Here is a 19,889-nt window from a genome sequence, read left to right as displayed (position 1 = left end):
AAGTTCACCACAGGCATCTCCCCCCAAGCTCTTGGAGTCATCATCCCTGAGACCTGCTCTGCCATCATCAAGGTCTTGCAGAAGGACTATATCAAGGTATGTTTGATTTTTTACATTACATTACATGTATTACTAGTTTCACCCGAATTATGATGTTTTTGGATGTACAGCAATTGACACAGGCCATTATTTGTAAACTACCCTCTGTCCGCATGCACATAGTAGTAAAGATGTAGATTATCTTTAACCATTTGTAAAATTACCCACTAACCACCCCACCATTCTCTCCTATGTGTCCCTAAACGCATTGCCTGTTAACAGTATTTTGAATTTGGGTCATTTTATTGCTTTCCCTCAAACAATTATTCCTTGGCCAATGTTTTAGTACCTAGTTAATGATTTATCTAAAATACATCAGTCCATCCATTCCCACCTATGATTCTGTATGTTTATGTAATGATGTTAAAACCTTCACTGACCACAAGCCCTAATTGATGTATAAATGCCCAGTTTTACTTACCCATCCCCCCACCCACATGCTAAATCTCAAAGTCAGCATATACCAAAGCTCAAGTTCAGAGGTCTTCAAACTATGGCCCACCAGTTGTTCACGAACTTCAATTTCCATCATGCCTAGTCATGTCTGTGAATGTCAGAGAATTACAAGGCCTCATGGGATGTGTAGTTCTGCAACAGCTGGATGGCCGTAGTTTGTAAATCTCAGCTCTAGCTGGTGAGTATAATGGGCCATACACACTAGAAGATTGTCAGAACAATTTATCCTTCCGATTTACCAAAACCAAATAATATGAGGTCCAACAAACACTTTCAAATCCTATGCAATCTGGTAGGCCCTTGCACTACATAGAAAAGTTAAATCTGCACGAAAAAGTCTTCAGAGAATCTTCTAGTGTGTATGGCCCTTTACAATATAAGAACAATAGGAGGTTGAAAAGAAATGTATGTAGATGTTACATCCCCATATCCAAACCTTTGCCTTCCTGTTGTATATTTTTTTAGCAAGTTGCATAAGCATTTAACAGACAACTGTGTGTGTAATTAATAATGTGATGTGCTCAAGCACTAATTTTATTTTTTTTTTTTTTTTTTATTTTTTCCCCACAGTTTCCTTCAAACGCAGAGCAATGGCTGGAGATTTCTGATCAATTTCTGGAGAAGTGGAATTTTCCCAATTGTGGGGGTGCTATTGATGGGAAGCACGTCCGCATTGTCCCCCCTCCGAATTCCGGCACATTTTATTATAATTATAAAGGTTTTTTTAGTATAGTCATGCTAGCCATAGTTAATGCAAACTATGAGTTTATTTTTTTGGATATTGGCAAAAATGGCCGCAATTCGGATGGGGGAGTTATTGATCAGACGGAGTTCGCTCGTCGTCTAAAGAACGGCACTCTGAACCTGCCATCCAGGGAGCAAACTGTTGAGGGTATGAGCTTTGTGTTTATCGCAGATGAGGCTTTTGCGCTTGGGGAGCATCTCATGAAGCCCTACCCTCAGAGGAACCTCACCCCAGACCAAAGGATTTACAACTACCGGTTGTCCAGAGCTCGCAGAGTTGTGGAGAATGCCTTCGGGATAATGGCCAACCGGTTCCGGATATTCCTGACGTCCATAAACCTGGCACTGTACAAAGTGGATAATGTGGTCTTGTGTTGCTGCATTTTGCACAACTTCCTACGCAGGAATGCACAAAATTATGTCTTGCAGCAACTGGATACTGACCCTGCTATGCCAGGTACAAGTGGAGAGGCCCAACCTTCTAACCAAGTGGAGTCCATGACGTCAATGGAAGTTGGACGGTCAGCATTGGCATCACACAGGGCCCGTCAGATCCGCCAGGAATATCTGGACTATTTCGTGGGGAGAGGAGCTGTGTCCTGGCAGCAATCACTGTCACACACCCATTAATCTTGTTAAAGATTGGACACACAAGATAAATGTCAGAGATATATTATTTTTCAACACATTAAACAAAAATTGCAATGATTCTGTATTGTGGATTATAATCATTTGGGCACATATGCCAAACACAATTATTTGGGTTAATCATGTGTTATATATGTGTGACTTTGGAAGGGTTAATACATTCATCAGTGTGTTTCTTGACTGTAGTCTCTCACCAGCTGATCCAAAGTGATGATGGCCATGTGTTATTTTTTAGCCAGTGGTGTAAATACAAGGGCCTTCTGCACCCCACAAAATGTACACAAACCCTGTCACATTGAGAACTAGGTCACACCCAAGGTTCATCTAATGTCACCTTACATTGGTGTTCATTGTCCAGAAGTTGCCCATACTATATATTTCATATAATACATTAGGGTATTAACAAAGTACCTACACCTGTTATGTTGTGTTCATTTATGACATCCTTCTCACTGCCCACCAATGTTAGGATATGTCAGTGTTATGTGAAACTTGATCATTGTTCATCTCAAAGTGTTATATATATAGGTAATGGAAAGTGAACTAGAGCAACGAACAAGCAATACACTATAGATTACACTGATCTCCCTACACTGATTGCTACTGGCAATATCAATGCCATATTGAATCCTAGGACTGCTAGTACCTTGAGTGTTGAGTCACACTTATGCGATGCGGTAAGTCTGCGACTTTGCAGCCTTCCAGCATTGCATAAGGGTGACCCGCCACTTACTTTTTGCACAGGATTGTATTCCACAAGTGTTAAGCACTGTGCGATCCAATCCAGATACATCAGAAATAAAGGGTCATGTGCGACTTGTATGCGTGTTCAGTGCGAATGTAGCCATACAAAGTGTATGTCTCAATTCACACTGCACATCTGATGGCATGTAATATCGTAGCGCACTGCTCCTTTATTACATGCGATCAGATGTTCATGCGAAAATCAGCTATACAGTTTGTATGGCTCAATTCGCACTGCACTCGCACAAAAGTCGCACATGATGCATTTATTCAGCCGCATCAGGATAGGATCGCACAATCGTTCAAACTTGTGTGATCCGATCCTGTGTGAAATGTCAGATCGCACTGTGATATGCGTTAAAACTGGGGGTATCTTTAACATTTCATTGACACCTCCAGCAACTCGCATATGGCAGTGTCCAAAATGCTTTCATTAACATGTAAATATGGGAATAGGACAGCCATCATACATTTAGTGCTTCTTTACACAGCTTTAGACCTCGACCCCCCAACTAAAGTCTAATAAAGAATTGAACACACATTGTTGAATGTAAAAACGTTTTAGTATCAAACATTCACAGGGTTAGGGTTAGGGTTAGGGTTAGGGTTAGGGTTAGGGTTAGGGTTAGGGTGTTGTAAAGTGCTTTTCCCAAACTTGGGTACACTCTTTAACATCGGAGTGTAATTAAAATGCCCTAAAACATTCTAAAAAAATTGTAACATCAGGAACATCCCAATACAAACATTAAAAACCTAGTAAAATTGTGGCTTAAAATTTGCCAATCATGTCCACAAAATTGCGCATTTTGATTTGTAATGCCGTTGCAGTCTCCTTTATTTGTTCCAGGTCTGCGCAGCATTGGAGAGCCTCACGGGTCAATTTGGCTAATGTGCAACTATGTAAAACATGGTCTGTAAAAATTAAAAAAAAATGAGTCAATGTGAATCACCTACATGAGGTCATAATAATAGAGAAACATTTGGTGTCCAGGTAATCTTAAATTCCTCTCGAGTTAATACCTACCCTGTTCTTATGCTCTTTTGCCCTAGGCTCTTCTTCTTCCTCCTGTCCTCCTCCGATGCTGTTGCTGATGATTCTGCCGGTCTCCTGAGCTTACTATATATTCATTAGGGGTGTGAACGCATGATGACGTCATTGTGAGGGCATGGTTGTAATGTATATATATTAAGATGCAGAGACCAGAGACGGGCAGAATGCACGGCAACAGCATTGGAGGAGGACAGGAGGAAGAAGAAGAGCCTAGGGCAAAAGAGCAGACAACATAAGAGCAGAAGATTGGACAGCAGAAGAGTGGAGAGGAGAAGATCCAAAGAGCAGAGTGGAGAAGACCGGATGAAGATATTTAAGAACATTTCAGAAACGTCTCCTGTCGTTATTCACATACACTTCCATTTATGTGGTTAATGTGTAGGGGTACTATGTACCCCATACCCATTCACATAGTGATTGGGGTCTGGGATCTGGGGGCCACCCTTTGTTAAAGGTTGCTTCCAAAGTCCTAGGAACCCCCTGGCCGCATGACCCCCCAAAACCACCAGACAGGGTTGTGGGGATGAGGCTCTTGTCCTCCTCTACATGGGAGTAAGGTGCTTTTGGGTGTGCGGTGCAGAGGCCCCCTGGCCCAAAGCAACAAAACCCCCCATGTTGAGGGCATGTGTCCTGCTGTGGTCCAGGGGGTGTTTGTTCCGCTTGCTCGTTCTCTTTCCTGGCCTGACAAGCTGCATGCTTGTATAAGGGTCTGGTAGGGGTTTTGGGGGTAACCCACGCTGTCTTTTTGTTGTGGGCATACCCTCAAACTCAATACCACACACAAAAGGCCTGGTTGTGAACTTGGGGGGACACCCACGGTGGGTTGTTCAATTTTTGGGTGTAGTTCCCCCTCAAAAATCTTCACAACGCAAGTGGCCCCGCAAGTCAGAGCATCCTGATCCGACTTACGGTGCCACTTCCATTCAAATAAAGAGGCTCCCATAGGGAACTAGTGTTGTAAATTGGAGGCTAAAAATAACACTGATAAAAATCATTCTGAAAAAACCTACGTGGGCACACAATTGGCTCTTGGACACTTGGTCCTGGTTCCTCCACAGTTTCGGAACTGGCTTCCATGCTGCTTGGCAAGTTGCCAGGAGATCGGGCTTCTGACCTGGCTGGGGATGCCACATCCTGGCATGATGCAACATCTGCAATGTAAATTTGTAAGGGAATACAAGAATATAAGGTTAAACAATCATTGCAAATACACATATTTCTATGATACCACTACACAAAAATCTGTGCCTACCAACCTTCATGTTGCTCTGATGTCTGGTCACTTGTTGGCTCCACCAGTATTATTTCTGGAATAATGTCTTCATCTACATAATACAAAACATTGGCCATATCATAAAAGTCACCAGAGGTACATTTGTTAGGACATGGTGCCCTGCTTGATAGCTCTTTTAGTAACAAATATGAAGACATGTACATGGTTATCTACGAAAAATATGGTACATTAATGTTTGACAGTGCATAGGAACCAATTACCTTTAGTGGAATCTGTGCCACCTTCTGTGCCCATGTCCTCATCTTCTTCCTCCACTGCAGATGGAGCTGCCAAACCTCTCCTCCTCCTTTCCCATTGTTTGGCACGGAGTTTACGTTTTTCTCCTATTTAAAGGTTTGAATAATAATCTGTGATTAATAGGAATGTTTGCTGAGAAGATTCGTGCAGGAAAGAACGTTCGTTGCAACACAATACATATATTTTTCACTATGGCTTCCTGACTTTTAATGTCATATACTAAAACATCAACAATAGATCGATCAAATCACGACATGACAACTAAAATGAGTAATCTAACTTTTTACATAGACATTATAATCTAGACATGTTAATACAACATACACAAAATTATAAAAAACATATTGCATGATTAAAAAAATAAAGAAAAAATAAAACTTACTTTTTTTCAAAATCCGATGGATTTGGGAAAGCTGATCCTGCTCACGGTGTTTGAGGTCAGACCATCGTTTCCTAATCTGATCTTTCGATCGCTCGACACCGAATTTTTTGACCAAACAGGCCACCACCTTGTCCATGATGCCATCTTTCCTGGCATTGGGCCGCTCGTAATTTGCCAACTTTCCATCGTAATCCATTTTTTCTAAAATGGAGACCATCTCCACCATTTCTGGCTTTGACATGGGTGTAGCCCTTGATTTTCTGGTGGCCCAATCACTTCGGCCCCCACTAATTGAGCTCCCAGATTGTTGAGACATGGTTCCTAATTAAACAATGATTATTCCACTGCCTCAGGTGTGAGTGTCGCATGTAGGCCTGATCTTCGGCACGTACACACCCCTGCACAAGCCCGCCACTGGAGGAGGAGTTGACGCCTGCGCTGTATTTAAAGGACGCCAGATCGTTCGGCCGACGATTCGCTAGCGGACATATCGAGAGTTGGAGCACGATCGAGCGGCGAATCACGACTTTTCCCCACAAACAAAGGTACGACTCTTTTAATAGAAAGTGTGTGTTTTGGGCCCTATACAGCTTTTATTAGGAATATCTTTATTATGTGCCAAAATACATGCTATTTTAATATGTTTTGTGTTGTTTTGTGTCTTGCAGGCATATACTGTCCTGCAATATGGTGGACAATTTCACCACCCACAACTTTTTAATAAGTTTTATTGATGAGTTCAGGCAACTGCCCTGTTTGTGGCAAGTCAAGTCCGCAGATTATAAAAATCGAAAACTCAGAAAACAGGCCATGGAACATTTGGTGGCCTTCTACAAGCCCGTCTGTCCTGGGGCAAATTTTGATTATATCCGCAAAAAAATAAACAGCATTCGCACTGCCTACAGGCGGGAGTTAAAAAAAATAGAAGATTCCACCCAGTCTGGAGCAGGGGCACGGAATGTATATGTACCACGGCTGTGGTACTATGATAACATGCGGTTCCTGGCAGACACCATGGAATCCAGGCCGTCAATTTCTACGCTGCCTTCTACATCGGCAGAGGGCTCAGTGTCTGTAGATCCAAGCCAGGATGAGGATTTCCTGGAGGAGAGTTTTACTCAGGTATGGCATTTCACAATATATTGTCTGCTAAAATGTAATCATGTAACAAAATTATAAGCTAAACCATAATTGACCCTTTAGGTAAACGGGCATAGCAAGGGGTTGGCATGACAGGCAACCGCCAGGGGCGCAGGCCAAGGGGGGTGGGTCACAAAAACATTGGCATTGTTTTATTGTTTATTTTAACAATCCACTCAGCCTGCACACCCCAGAACCCCCAGTTTGCAGGCGGATTCATGCAGGTGTAAAACATTGAGAGCAGCTTCATGCAGGTGTAAAACATTGAGAGCAGCTGAGCCAAAAGACCAGGAGACTGAGACTGCCTCTCACTGCATCCCCAGCACACCTCTGGTCTTACAAACACTGCTGCATCCCCAGCACCCCTCCGGTCTTACAAACACTGCTGCATCCCCAGCACACCTCTGGTCCAAAGAAACACTGCTGTAGCCTCAGCATTCCTCTGGCTCAACCTTTTTTAATACAAAACTAACAGCTCCTGCAAATGATCCATCCATCCTTGCTTCCATGTCTCTGGTCTCTCACTCTGGGTCAGCAAGGCAGGTGGCTTCCTTATTCATGTTTCCCTGCACTGCTTCACCCTCAATGCCCTACATCAAGTCCTCTGCAAGTTCAGGCCCCTCTCTCTCTGCAACCCCCTCCTCTCTCTCTCACACCCCCTCTTTCTCTCCCTCTCTCTATCTCTCAACCCTCTCTTTCTTTTTCACACCTGAGACAATGATTGCCCACTAGAGAGCTCTACACTGGGCAAACAAGGGGCAAATTAGAAACTTTTAATGCCCTTTAATTTTTTTTTGGGGGGGTGGGTTACAGTTTTACATTGATCTTGGGGGGGGGGGGGTTGTTGCCAAATACAGCTCCTCAACAAGGGCACTGGAGACCCTAGATACGCCACTGTATGTAAAGTCTGCTATTTGATCACAATAATATAACAAACATGACTTTTTATATACACTATAACATTCTAATCAATTGTTCATTTCATCAACAGGGAAGTGTCACTGAGGAGGAGCCAGGTTGCAGCCAGGAGCCTGTGGAGCCTGAGGAGCCTGCGGAACTCTTTCCACCACCACCTCCTCCTGCCAAACGGAGGCAAAAGAGGAAGCACGTGGATGACATCACCGACGAGTTTATCCAGGAGGCCACCATAGCCCTACGTCGGAAACCGGAGGCCAATGAGTCCTTCGGGAATATGACTGCCAAAATCCTGGATAAGGTGGACCTCAGGCAGTGTCAGTATGCCAGAAAAATTATTCTGGATGTGCTGCAAAACGCTGAAAACGGCATACTTAATGAGCACAGCCATGCATGCCAGGAGCACCCGTGCCCTCCACCTCCACCTCCACCTCCACCTCCATAACACCCACCACCTCGCCAAATGCCACATGGCCAGTGGCAATATGGCCAGCAGGATCCAAACCTGCCCTCATGGCAACCTGATTACAGTTACCAGCAACTTTAATTTGTGTAACCCCCTATTATTTATTTTACCCCTGTTTGCCAGTTTCTAGTTTAATTTTGTCCAAATGGACCTTTTTTATGTTTAGTTTATTATACGGAAAGTATTGATGTTTACTTTGTTTTTTTTTTGCTGAGATCCAAAAAATAAAGAAAATTTAAAATAAAAAATGGCCTATCTGAATTTGTTAACATGTTTAATATTGTGCATAACCTGAAAAATATGTTTTAGACATTAATTCATAAAAGAATAAAGGGTCATATCAATAGTTAGATCTTTGGTGTGAAAATACAAAAATAATGGTGAAGAGTTCAAATTATTTAATTATAAAATTTGATAGAACAGATAGAATAGACAAACATTATCTTCATCATAACAGAACACATGCCTTTTTATTAGAAAAGTATGGCATTATGAGCAGCATCTTCCTTCTTCTCACATTTATCAAGATGAGCATGTGCTCCGCATTTCACCTATTTCTTGGACTTCCGCGAGCCGAAAGTTCTTTCTGAATAAAATGTTGAGTTTACTAGAGAAAATTCTTCCGGGAACTCATTTGGTTTGATCATGCGTGTTGGGATTTGTAGCTGTGTGTCGGCAGAATTGTGTACTGACAGGCGAACAATCGTCCGTTCTGGTGTCGGCATACAAATATTTTCATGTTTGCAAGAAAGACTTTTGTCCGCGGATTGTGCGCAGACATCTGTCGGAGGCACCATACTAACACGCGTACAATCGGCAGATCCTTCGTCCACCGACGTTTGTATGCCGACGATCGGTACGTGTGTACGGGCCTTCAAGGTGATGGACTGGCCAAGTATGTCTCCAGACCTAAACCCTATGGAGCATCTGTGGGACATCCTCAAACAAAAGCTGGAGAAGCGCAAGGTCTCTAACATCCACCAGCTCTGTGATGTCGTCATGGAGGAGGGGAAGAGGACTCCAATGGCAACCTGTGAAGCTCTGGTGAACTCCATGCCCAAGAGGGTTAAGGCAGTGCTGGAAAATAATGGTGGCCCACAAAATATTGACACTTTGAGCCCAATTTGGACAATGTCACTTAGGGGTGTACTCACTTTTGTTGCCAGCGGTTTAGACAATAATGGCTGTGTGTTGAGTTATTTTGAGGGGACAGCAAATTTACACTGTTATACAAGCTGTACACTCACTACTTTACATTGTATCAAAGTGTCATTTCTTCAGTGTTGTCACATGAAAAGGTATAATAAAATATTTACAAAGATGTGAGGGGTGTACTCACTTTTGTGAGATACTGTATTGGGGGCATTTACACTGACCACTGGCATCCCCCAACCACCCACCTTGTGCCGCCCCTTGATAATGCTAATGCACATGGGGTGATTAGCGTGTGTACTTGCCTCAATCCAAAGCAACTAGTGTGATTTGATTGGGTGCTTGACAAAGGGGACTCAGCCCCGAAACGCTTAGCTCTGCCCACTCACACCGACGTTGTGACATCATCACGGCCACCCAGCCGAGAGCCCACTTCTTTGCAATCCACTGTGGCCTCATGGTTTCCAGCCTATTATAGGGAATACTGTGTCTTCTGCCATGCCCATCCACCAATAACATCTCAGGAATATGGGAGCTGCCAATTGCTGGCTCTTAAAGGAGAAGTATAACCAAAGCTCCTTTGGTTGTACTTCTTCTGTGGATCAGAGGAGTACAGTTCATTCATTGTGACCCCTGTAGATATGCACTCTACCGATGTTATTACGGTTCAATTACTGTATGCTGTGTCTTTCCATATGTATGTGAGTTCAATACTTATCAGCCAGTTGTTCATTGCTCCTAAACTATTACTACACTTTGACAGTAGTGCTCCCTCTCCCCTTCCTTGTTTTTGCTTTTTTGCATGACCTAGGGAGATTTCTGTCTACTCTCTCATTCCTCTGCTTTCTGCATGAGCCACTTCTAAAAATCTATGCCCACGCCCCCCCCCCCCCCTCCAGCACACAGCAGGGGATTGACAGCCTCAGTTGTGCATTTTTACTCTATGAGACTGTGTAGAGGGGGTGTGTGTTTATTCTCTCCACTCAGTGTCTCAGATTACACTCAGCTCTTTGTTCAATGTGTGTGACATGAGTTACCCACACACTGCCTTCTGGAGCTCAGAGATGCTGTGTAAATTCTGAACTTTGAACAGATGTAGAGGCGAGAGGACTGCAGATAAATCGGAACAATTTATATATGAGGATTTGTTTAATCTCTGTGTATCACCTGAGACCAGTCACTTCACCGGGTATATGGAAGGGTTTACAACACTTTAAAACTCATGTTTAGTTTAAAAACATGTTTTCTCTACTGCTTTTGTTACATCACTTACCTCTAATGAAAGATGTCCTGCAATATGCAGGCTGTTGGATTCTGTAGAAATCTTCACTGCAGGGATTCCCTGTCCTCTTCCTGCTGCTGAACTTCACTGCAGGGATGGCCTGTCCTCTTCCTGCTGCTGAACTTCACTGCAGGGATGCCTTGTCCTTCTTCCTGCTGCTGAACTTCACTGCAGGGATGCCCTGCCCTCTTCCTGCTGCTGAACTTCACTGCAGGGATGCCCTGCCCTCTTCCTGCTGCTGAACTTCACTGCAGGGATGCCCTGTCCGCTTCCTTCTGCTGAACTTCACTGCAGGGATGCCCTGCCCTCTTCCTGCTGCTGAACTTCACTGCAGGGATGCCCTGTCCGCTTTCTGCTGCTGAACTTCACTGCAGGGATGCCCTGTCCTCTTCCTGCTGCTGAACTTCACTGCAGGGATGCCCTGTCCGCTTCCTGCTGCTAAACTTCACTGCAGGGATGCCCTGTCCTCTTCCTGCTGCTGAACTTCACTGCAGAGATACCCTGTTCTCTTCCTGCTGTTGAACTTCACTGCAGGGATGCCCTGTCCTCTTCCTGCTGCTGCTGAAGGAGCATTCATCCCACTGACCATCACACTAATGTATCATAAGTTGTAAATATAGTCATTTTTAGCAGAGACAGGTCATCCTCTTCCTGCTGCTGAACTTCACTGCAGGGATGCCCTGTCCGCTTCCTGCTGCTGAACTTCACTGCAGGAATGCCCTGTCCTCTTCCTGCTGCTGCTGAAGGAGCATTCATCCCACTGACCATCACACTAATGTATCATAAGTTGTAAATATAGTAATTTTTAGCAGAGACAGGTCATCCTCTTCCTGCTGCTGAACTTCACTGCAGGGATGCTCTGTCCTCTTCCTGCTGCTGAACTTCACTGCAGGGATGCCCTATCCTCTTCCTGCTGCTGAACTTCACTGCAGGGATGCCCTCTTCCTGCTGCTGAACTTCACTGCAGGGATGCCCTATCCTCTTCCTGCTGCTGCTGAAGGAGCATTCATCCCACTGACCATCACACTAATGTATCATAAGTTGTAAATATAGTAATTTTTAGCAGAGACAGGTCATCCTCTTCCTGCTGCTGAACTTCACTGCAGGGATGCCCTATCCTCTTCCTGCTGCTGAACTTCACTGCAGGGATGCCCTCTTCCTGCTGCTGAACTTCACTGCAGGGATGCCCAGTCCTCTTCCTGCTGCTGCTGAAGGAGCATTCATCCCACTGACCATCACACTAATGTATCATAAGTTGTAAATATAGTCATTTTTAGCAGAGACCTGAAAATTATTTCAAGGGTTCCTCTGTGTTGAAAAGGTTGAGAAATGCTGTTTCAAGCAAACCAATCAATATACACTTATTAGGATTTTTTCTTTAACAAAGACATGTAGCGGAATAATTTTTGGCCAAAATTTATAAACACATTTTTGGGGATATATTTTAGTGCAGAAAGTAAAAAAATATTGTTTTTTTTTTTTTTTTTCAAAAATTTTGGTCTTTTTTCACTTATATAATAAAAAATATAAAACCCAGAGGTGATCAAATACCATCAAAAGAAAGCTCTACTTGTGTAAAAAAAAAAGAGATATATTTTGTGTTCAGTTTTGCAATTACCATTTAACTTCCCTGGCGGTCTGATTATGTCCGGATTTCTGTGATAAAAGCGGTACATTGTTTTGCATGGAAATCTGTTGTTTTATATTTTAAAACTCACCTTCCCCTGCAATCCCCCGCCCTCCTCCCCCGCCGTCCTGTGCTCGGCCGATGCCGGCACCTGTCTTCCGGTTCCCTTCCCTGCGAGCGTTGCGACGCAGGGGGATGGAACCGGCGGCAATTTCAAAAATGTAAATAAACCAAATGAGATGATAGAAAGCTGTGATCCTAACGGATTACACTGTCTCATCCCATTTCACCACAGGATTTCACCTGGTGACTTTTCCAGTGCCCTGCCTGTGCTTTTCCAGTTCTTTGTGCCTGGAAAATAGAGAACGACAATGGCATCCAAAAAGCGTTCTTTTAGACGAACTGGAAAACAGCGACAGCGAAACGGAGTTACTTGAAGAACTGAGCGATAGCGATTGGTGGGAAAATTCCTCATAAGGTACGGAAAGTGACGACAGCGACGATTCTGATGTCTGTTTCTGGCACATCGCTCTGTTGGAAATTCTGAAGAACAATTTGATATACTGTGTGAGAGGGGTTATATAGGGGGACATCCTTTCTGATTGGTTGCCAGTATCCATCACCTGTAGGTAGCTATATAACCCATATGTTGATTTTTGGCTCTGTGTCCCATGATGTAGTTCAAGAAACGGATTTTACAGGTAAGTATGTATTAAAAATCTATTTTGTTGCTAAAAATACACTAAAATCATTATTAGCAGATAAAAACACAGCACATTTTACAAAATTCTTACTAAATTCCTACTAAATATAAAAGCTTAACCTGTGAGTTAAAAAAAAAACAAATATTTGCAATTTTTTTGTGAAACGGTGAAAAACAAACGTATGCAAGTATGCAAAAATGTAAATATCCAAATATCTCTAAAAATCTGGAGGTTTTCTTCTCACTTACATCTTTAGGAGTTTGTAAAAGACCCCCCCCCAAAACCATATATTTTCTGAAAGGACTTGACCAGAAGACTAGAACCAAGGTGCTACTGATTTTTAAGCCCCTGTGATATTTGCACAAATGTTTATCTAAACAATATTTTCGCTAAAAATACACTAAAATCATTACTAGCAGATAACAACACAGCAATTTTCTTTTTTACAAAATTCCTGCTAAATTGTTACTAAATATAAAACTTTAACCTTAATGAGTTAATAAATAGCAAATATTTGTAAATTTTAAATTGCGCCTTTTTGCGAAATTGTAAAAATCGAACATACGCAAAAATTTCTATAAACAACTGGAGGTTTTTATTTTTTGCCTACAGAGTTTGTAAAAGCCCTCCAAACCCTATATTTTAAGTATGTATGAAAAATCCATTTTTTTTCTTACATGCTTTTTTATTTGCATATTTTATTTGTATTTTGTTGATCATTTTTTTGACTCTTGTTCCTGTATGATACTTTACTTTTTATACTGATTTTGGATATTGTGTGATTATGCACTTTATACAAATGTTTTTATTGGGAGCATGGAATGGTCGTGCAATTAGTTGGCAATTGAAAATGCATGTGGTTTGAGGTGTGGTTTTTCCTTGTGCCCACACCTTAAATAACATGTCTTTATGCTATATCGATGTTCGGAACAAGTACGGTGTGTCGTGTGAAACGTTAACCTGTCTACCTGTCCGACGATGAGTAACTTCATAATCTTATCTCAGCCATGGAGTGCAGTCGTATCTTTCTCTGGTATCTATACAAAAAGAAAGTCAGCTTCCGTGCCAGTCTCTGCGCCCCCCCGGCTAAAACAAATAAACTGTAAATAAAACTTTATCCATGAAAATGTAACAATAAATAAGCTGGGAGGCAAGCTCATTGAAGTCAATGCACATGTAAATCGCGCTTTCAAAATCGCATGTGGAAACGCTCGTTCCCGCAACAAGATATCTGATCAAAGCTTTCAACTTTATTTTGAGCATGATATAATAAGTCTGGGATTTATCTGATTATTAGTGAAGGACGCTGTAGGTAACATCTGAGCCTGCGCAATGGTGTCACAATGAAGTATTTCTAGAAGGTCTTCTCCTCCACAGAGCGTTTGATCTCCATCACTAACCGGCAGATTTTGGAAGTATTTGTTCCTGGGACTCCAAGGGCTGTCAAGAGGCTATTCGGGGAATAAGTGCGCACTCCTCTTCAATTCGGATGTTTGATCGTGTACGTTATCTGTGAGCAAACTTCCAACCCACTCAGGAAGTGCTGAAAACTTCACCAGCAACTTATAAGGTGATGGACCTAAACCTGATCTTTACCAGGATAAAATCTGTCATGTTTCAGGTGCCCGGCTCATCGCTCAGGGGCCCGGCTCATCGTTCAGGGGCCTGGCTCATCATTCAGGGGCCTGGCTCATCGTTCAGGGGCCCAGCTCTTCGTTCAGGGGCCTGGCTCATCGTTCAGGGGCCCGGCTCATTGTTAAGGGGCCTGGCTCATCATTCAGGGGCCCGGCTCATCGTTCAGGGGCCTGGCTCATCATTCAGGGGCCCGGCTCATCGTTCAGGGGCCTGGCTCCTTATTCAGGGGCCCGACTCATCGTTCAGGGGCCTGGTTCATTGTTCAGGGGCCTGGCCCATTGTTCAGGGCCCGACTCATCGTTCAGGGGCCTGGCATATTGTTCAGTAGCCTGGCTCAACGTTCAGGGGTCCGGCTCATCGTTCAGAGTCCCGACTCTTCGTTCATGGGCCTGGCTCATTGTTAAGGGGCCTGGCCCATCGTTCAGGGGCCTGGCTCATTGTTCAGGGGCTTGGCTCATCATTCAGGGGCCCGGCTCATCGTTCAGGGGCCTGGCTCATCATTCAGGGGCCCGGCTCATCGTTCAGGGGCCCGGCTCATCGTTCAGGGGCCTGGCTCATCGTTCAGGGGCCTGGCTCATCATTCAGGGGCCCGGCTCATCGTTCAGGGGCCTGGCTCCTTATTCAGGGGCCCGACTCATCGTTCAGGGGCCTGGCTCATTGTTCAGGGGCCTGGCTCATTGTTCAGTAGCCTGGCTCATCGTTCAGGGGTCCGGCTCATCGTTCAGAGTCCCGGCTCTTCGTTCATGGGCCTGGCTCATTGTTAAGGGGCCTGGCACATCATTCAGGGGCCCGGCTCCTTATTAAGGGGGCCCAACTCATCGTTCAGGGGCCTGGCTCATTGTTCAGGGGCCTGGCCCATCGTTCAGGGCCCGACTCATCGTTCAGGGGCCTGGCTCATTGTTCAGTGGCCTGGCTCATCGTTCAGGGGTCCGGCTCATCGTTCAGAGGCCCGGCTCTTCGTTCATGGGCCTGGCTCATCATTCAGGGGCCTGGCTCATCGTTCAGGGGTCCGGCTCTTCGTTCAGAGGCCCGGCTCATTGTTCAGGGGCGTGGCTCATCGTTCAGGGGCCCAGCTCATCATTCAGGGGCCGGCTCATCATTCAGGGGCCCGGCTCATCGTTCAGAGGCCCGACTCATTGTTCAGGGGCGTGGCTCATCATTCAGGGGCCCTGCTCATCGTTAAGGGGCCCGGCTCATCGTAGGTGCGTCCACTTTTTAATATAATGAAATTAATAAAAGTAAATCTGTTATAAAATGATTCAAGTAAAACAAATGACTCAAGTAAATAAATTCTAAAGTAAATTTTTTGGGGGAATTGTGTGCTTTGCATGGTCCCCCCTTCTCTGTCAAGGTACCCTCCCCCAAGCTGAGGTCATGTGGCCTGGCATGGTTTAGGAGGGGAGGAGGCACATGTTTGTCCTCCCTTTTCCTGGCCTGCGAGGCTTTATTTTTAGATAAGGGTGTATGATGGATTTTTGGGGCAGACATGCTTTTTTTTCTCAATTTCGAGTGGAATCCCCGGCTCCTTTATTTACAAACAGAAGAGGCTGGCAACTGTCATTTACCAGGCTTTGTTTACAAACACAATGAAGAGACAGGGAACTGTCATTTACCAGGCTTTGTTTACAAACACAAAGAAGAGGCTGGCAACTGTCATTAAGCCCCCGTTCACACTGGGGCGACCTGGTCGCCATAGGTCGTCTGGCATTGAGAAGCTATGGACCCGTTCTAATAGGAGCGACAAAAGTCGCTCCGACTTAGAAGAAGGGTCCGGAGCTTCTTTGGGGCGACCCAGAGCGACCTGCATAGACTTCAATGTTATGAAGTCCGTGCCGGCCGCTCCGAGGTCGCGGTGCGAGCAGCGCGCTGCGACCTGTGAGGTCGCCCCAGGAAGTCGGATCGCCCCAGTGTGAAAGGGGCCTTAGGGTCCATTCACACTAGCGCGACTTGTCAGGCGACTTGGTTGCCTGACAAGTCGCGGTCGGTCGCTCGCCATTGAATAGTACAGGACCCATTCTAATAGGAGCGACACAAGTCGCTCCGACTTAAAAAAATGGTCCTGTACTACTTTGGGTCGACCTGGAGGCAACTTGCATTAACTTCAATTATATGAAGTACGTGCAAGTGTGCACCACGACTTCACAGGTCGCCCCACAAAGTCGTGTCGCGCCAGTGTGAATGGGCGATTACCTGACTTTGTTTACAAAAACAACAAAGAGGCTGGCAACTGTCATTTACCTGGCTTTGTTTACAAACACAATGAAGAGGCTAGCAACTGTCATTTACCTGGCTTTGTTTACAAACACAATGAAGAGGCTGGCAACTGTCATTTACCTGGCTTTGTTTACAAACACAATGAAGAGGCTGGCAACTGTCATTTACCAGGCTTTGTTTACAAAAACAACGAAGAGGCTGGCAACTGTCATTTACCTGGCTTTGTTTACAAACACAACAAAGAGACTGGCAACTGTCATTTACCAGGCTTTTTTATAAACACAACGAAGAGACTGGCAACTGTCATTTACCAGGCTTTTTTAATAAACACAACGAAGAGGCTGGCAACTGTCATTTACCAGGCTTTGCTTACAAAACAACGAAGAGACTGGCAACTGTCATTTACCTGGCTTTGTTTACAAAACAACAAAGAGACTGGCAACTGTCATTTACCTGGCTTTGTTTACAAAAACAACAAAGAGGCTGGCAACTGTCATTTACCTGGCTTTGTTTACAAACACAACGAAGAGGCCAGGAATTGTCATTTACCTGGCTTTGTTCACAAACAGAAACAAGAGGCCAGGAACTGTCATTTACCAGGCTTTGTTTACAAACAGAACAAAGAGGCTGACAACTGTCAAACAGAACAACACAGCTGATCGTCGTTCTCTCTGAAATGATCACAGAGCGCCTGTGATCCTTCTATATAGGATCACAGGTCTCTATGATCATTTCACAAGGTCACCCCCCCCACAGTTAGAAAGCCCCCCACTAGGCTCACAATTAACCCTTCGATCGCCGTGGTGTTAACCCCTTCCCTGCCAGTGTCATTATTACAGTAACAGTACATATTTTTAGCACTGATTACTGTAGTAATGTCACTGGTCCCCCCAAAAGTGTAAAAAATGTCAGTCAGGGGTCCGATCTGTCCGCCGCAATGTCGCAGTCCCGCTAAAAATCGCAGATCGCCGCCATTACTAGTAAAAATAAATAAATAAAAATTAAATAAATCTTTCCCCTAGTTTGTAGACGTGATCACTTTTGCGCAAACCAACCGAAATACGCTTATTGATATTTTTTTTTACCAAATATATGTAGCAGAATACGAATTGGCCTACAAGGATGAAAAATTTAGATTTTTAATTTTTTTTGGGGGGGGGGGAATGTTATATAGCAGAATGTGAATTTTTTTTTTTTTTATTTTAGAATTGTTGCTCTTTTTTTGTTTATAGCATAAAAAATAAAAATTGCAGAGGTGATAACGGAGGCTTCCAGATTCTGATAAGCCCCCCACCTGCAGAACCCACACAAAGCAGCACCCTTTAGAAATGTCAGTATTGCTGCAGCAGGCTCCATACATTGTACAGATGCGCCACTTTACTAGTAAAAAAATAAATAAATAAATAAAAACAACATAAATCTTTCTCCTAGTTTGTAGATGCAATAAATTTGCGCAAACCAATCAAAATACGCTTATTGCTATTTTTTTTCTTTTTACCAAAAATATGTAGCAGAATACAAATTGGCCTAAAATGATGAAAAAATTTGATTTAAACATTTTTTTTTGGGGGGGGGATGTTATAGAACAGAATGTGATTTTTTTTTTTTTTTTTCAGAATGGTCGATCTTTTTTTGTTTATAGCGCAAAAAATAAAAATCGCACAGGTGAGCCAATACCACCAAAATAAAGCTCTATTTGTGGGGGGAAAAAAGGCGTCAATTTTATTTGGGTCCAGCATCGCACAACCACGCAATTTTCCCTAAAAGTAACGCAGTGCCGAATTTTAAAAATATGGCCTGGTCATTAAGGGGGCAAATCCTTCCGGTCCAGAAGTGGTTAAAGAGCACATGTCTTAAAAATATCAGATAGGCAACTTTTTTTTGTGTTATTTTTAGTTGTAGTTCTGCTTATATATTTTGCTCAGGAAAGTCGGATAATTTAATAAATACATGGGAACTATGAAAGAAGGAGGGAAAAGTCCGCTGGGTCCTGATTTGTGCGTGCGGCGAGCACAGAATTGAAGCGCTCGGCATTCCAGGGCGGCGTGGATGGAGCGGAGGATCGGGAACAGGAAAACACATTAGCTCACATTTCTGTGTTAGGCTGCGGACGATTAATGAGGCATCACCTAAGAAGTGTCACCGGCACGGCGCTCCGGGTGCCAGGGGACACCGCTGAATGTTCCATGTCGGCTCTCTGCCAGCGGATGACTTCTACATCTCCTCTTCTTCTTCTTCACAATAAAGAGAAGCTGTCACCGGCTGACCCATCGCAGGGAGGACGGTCATGGATGTCAGGTGCTGAATTGCAGCATTTTTTATTTTCATAAATGATGTATTTATGTACTTGCAGTGTGTCCCAGAACAGCCTCACCGCGCCTGCGCGTCACAGGAACACCTGGGAGCATTGGGAAGTCATAGGTGGAAGCCAAGTGCACTACAATATTTCACTAACAGTGCACCTGGCTGCCACCTATTTTCCATTCCAGTGACACTGACAGTGCACCTGGCTGCCACGTATCCTCCATTCAAGGGATACTGACAGTGCACCTGGCTGCCACGTATCCTCCATTCAAGGGATACTGACAGTGCACCTGGCTGCCACGTATCCTCCACTCAAGGGATACTGACAGTGCACCTGGCTGCCACGTATCCTCCACTCAAGGGATACTAACAGTGCACCTGGCTGCCATCTATTCACCATTCCAGTGACACTGACAGTGCACCTGGCTGCCACATATCCTCCATTCAAGGGATACTGACAGTGCACCTGGCTGTCATCTATTCACCATTCCAGTGACACTGCACCTGGCTGCCACGTATCCTCCACTCCAGTGACACTAACAGTGCACCTGGCTGCCACCTATTCACCATTCCAGTGACAATGACAGTGCACCTGGCTGCCACGTATCCTCCATTCAAGGGATACTGACAGTGCACCTGGCTGCCACGTATCCTCCATTCAAGGGATACTGACAGTGCACCTGGCTGCCACGTATCCTCCATTCAAGGGATACTGACAGTGCACCTGGCTGCCATGTATCCTCCATTCAAGAGATACTGACAGTGCACCTGGCTGCCACGTATCCTCCATTCAAG

The sequence above is a fragment of the Pelophylax lessonae genome, assembly GCF_965119305.1.
Source record: "Pelophylax lessonae genome assembly, chromosome: 5".
NCBI classification, from domain to species: Eukaryota; Metazoa; Chordata; class Amphibia; order Anura; family Ranidae; genus Pelophylax; species Pelophylax lessonae.
This window is presented reverse-complemented; position numbering follows the sequence as displayed.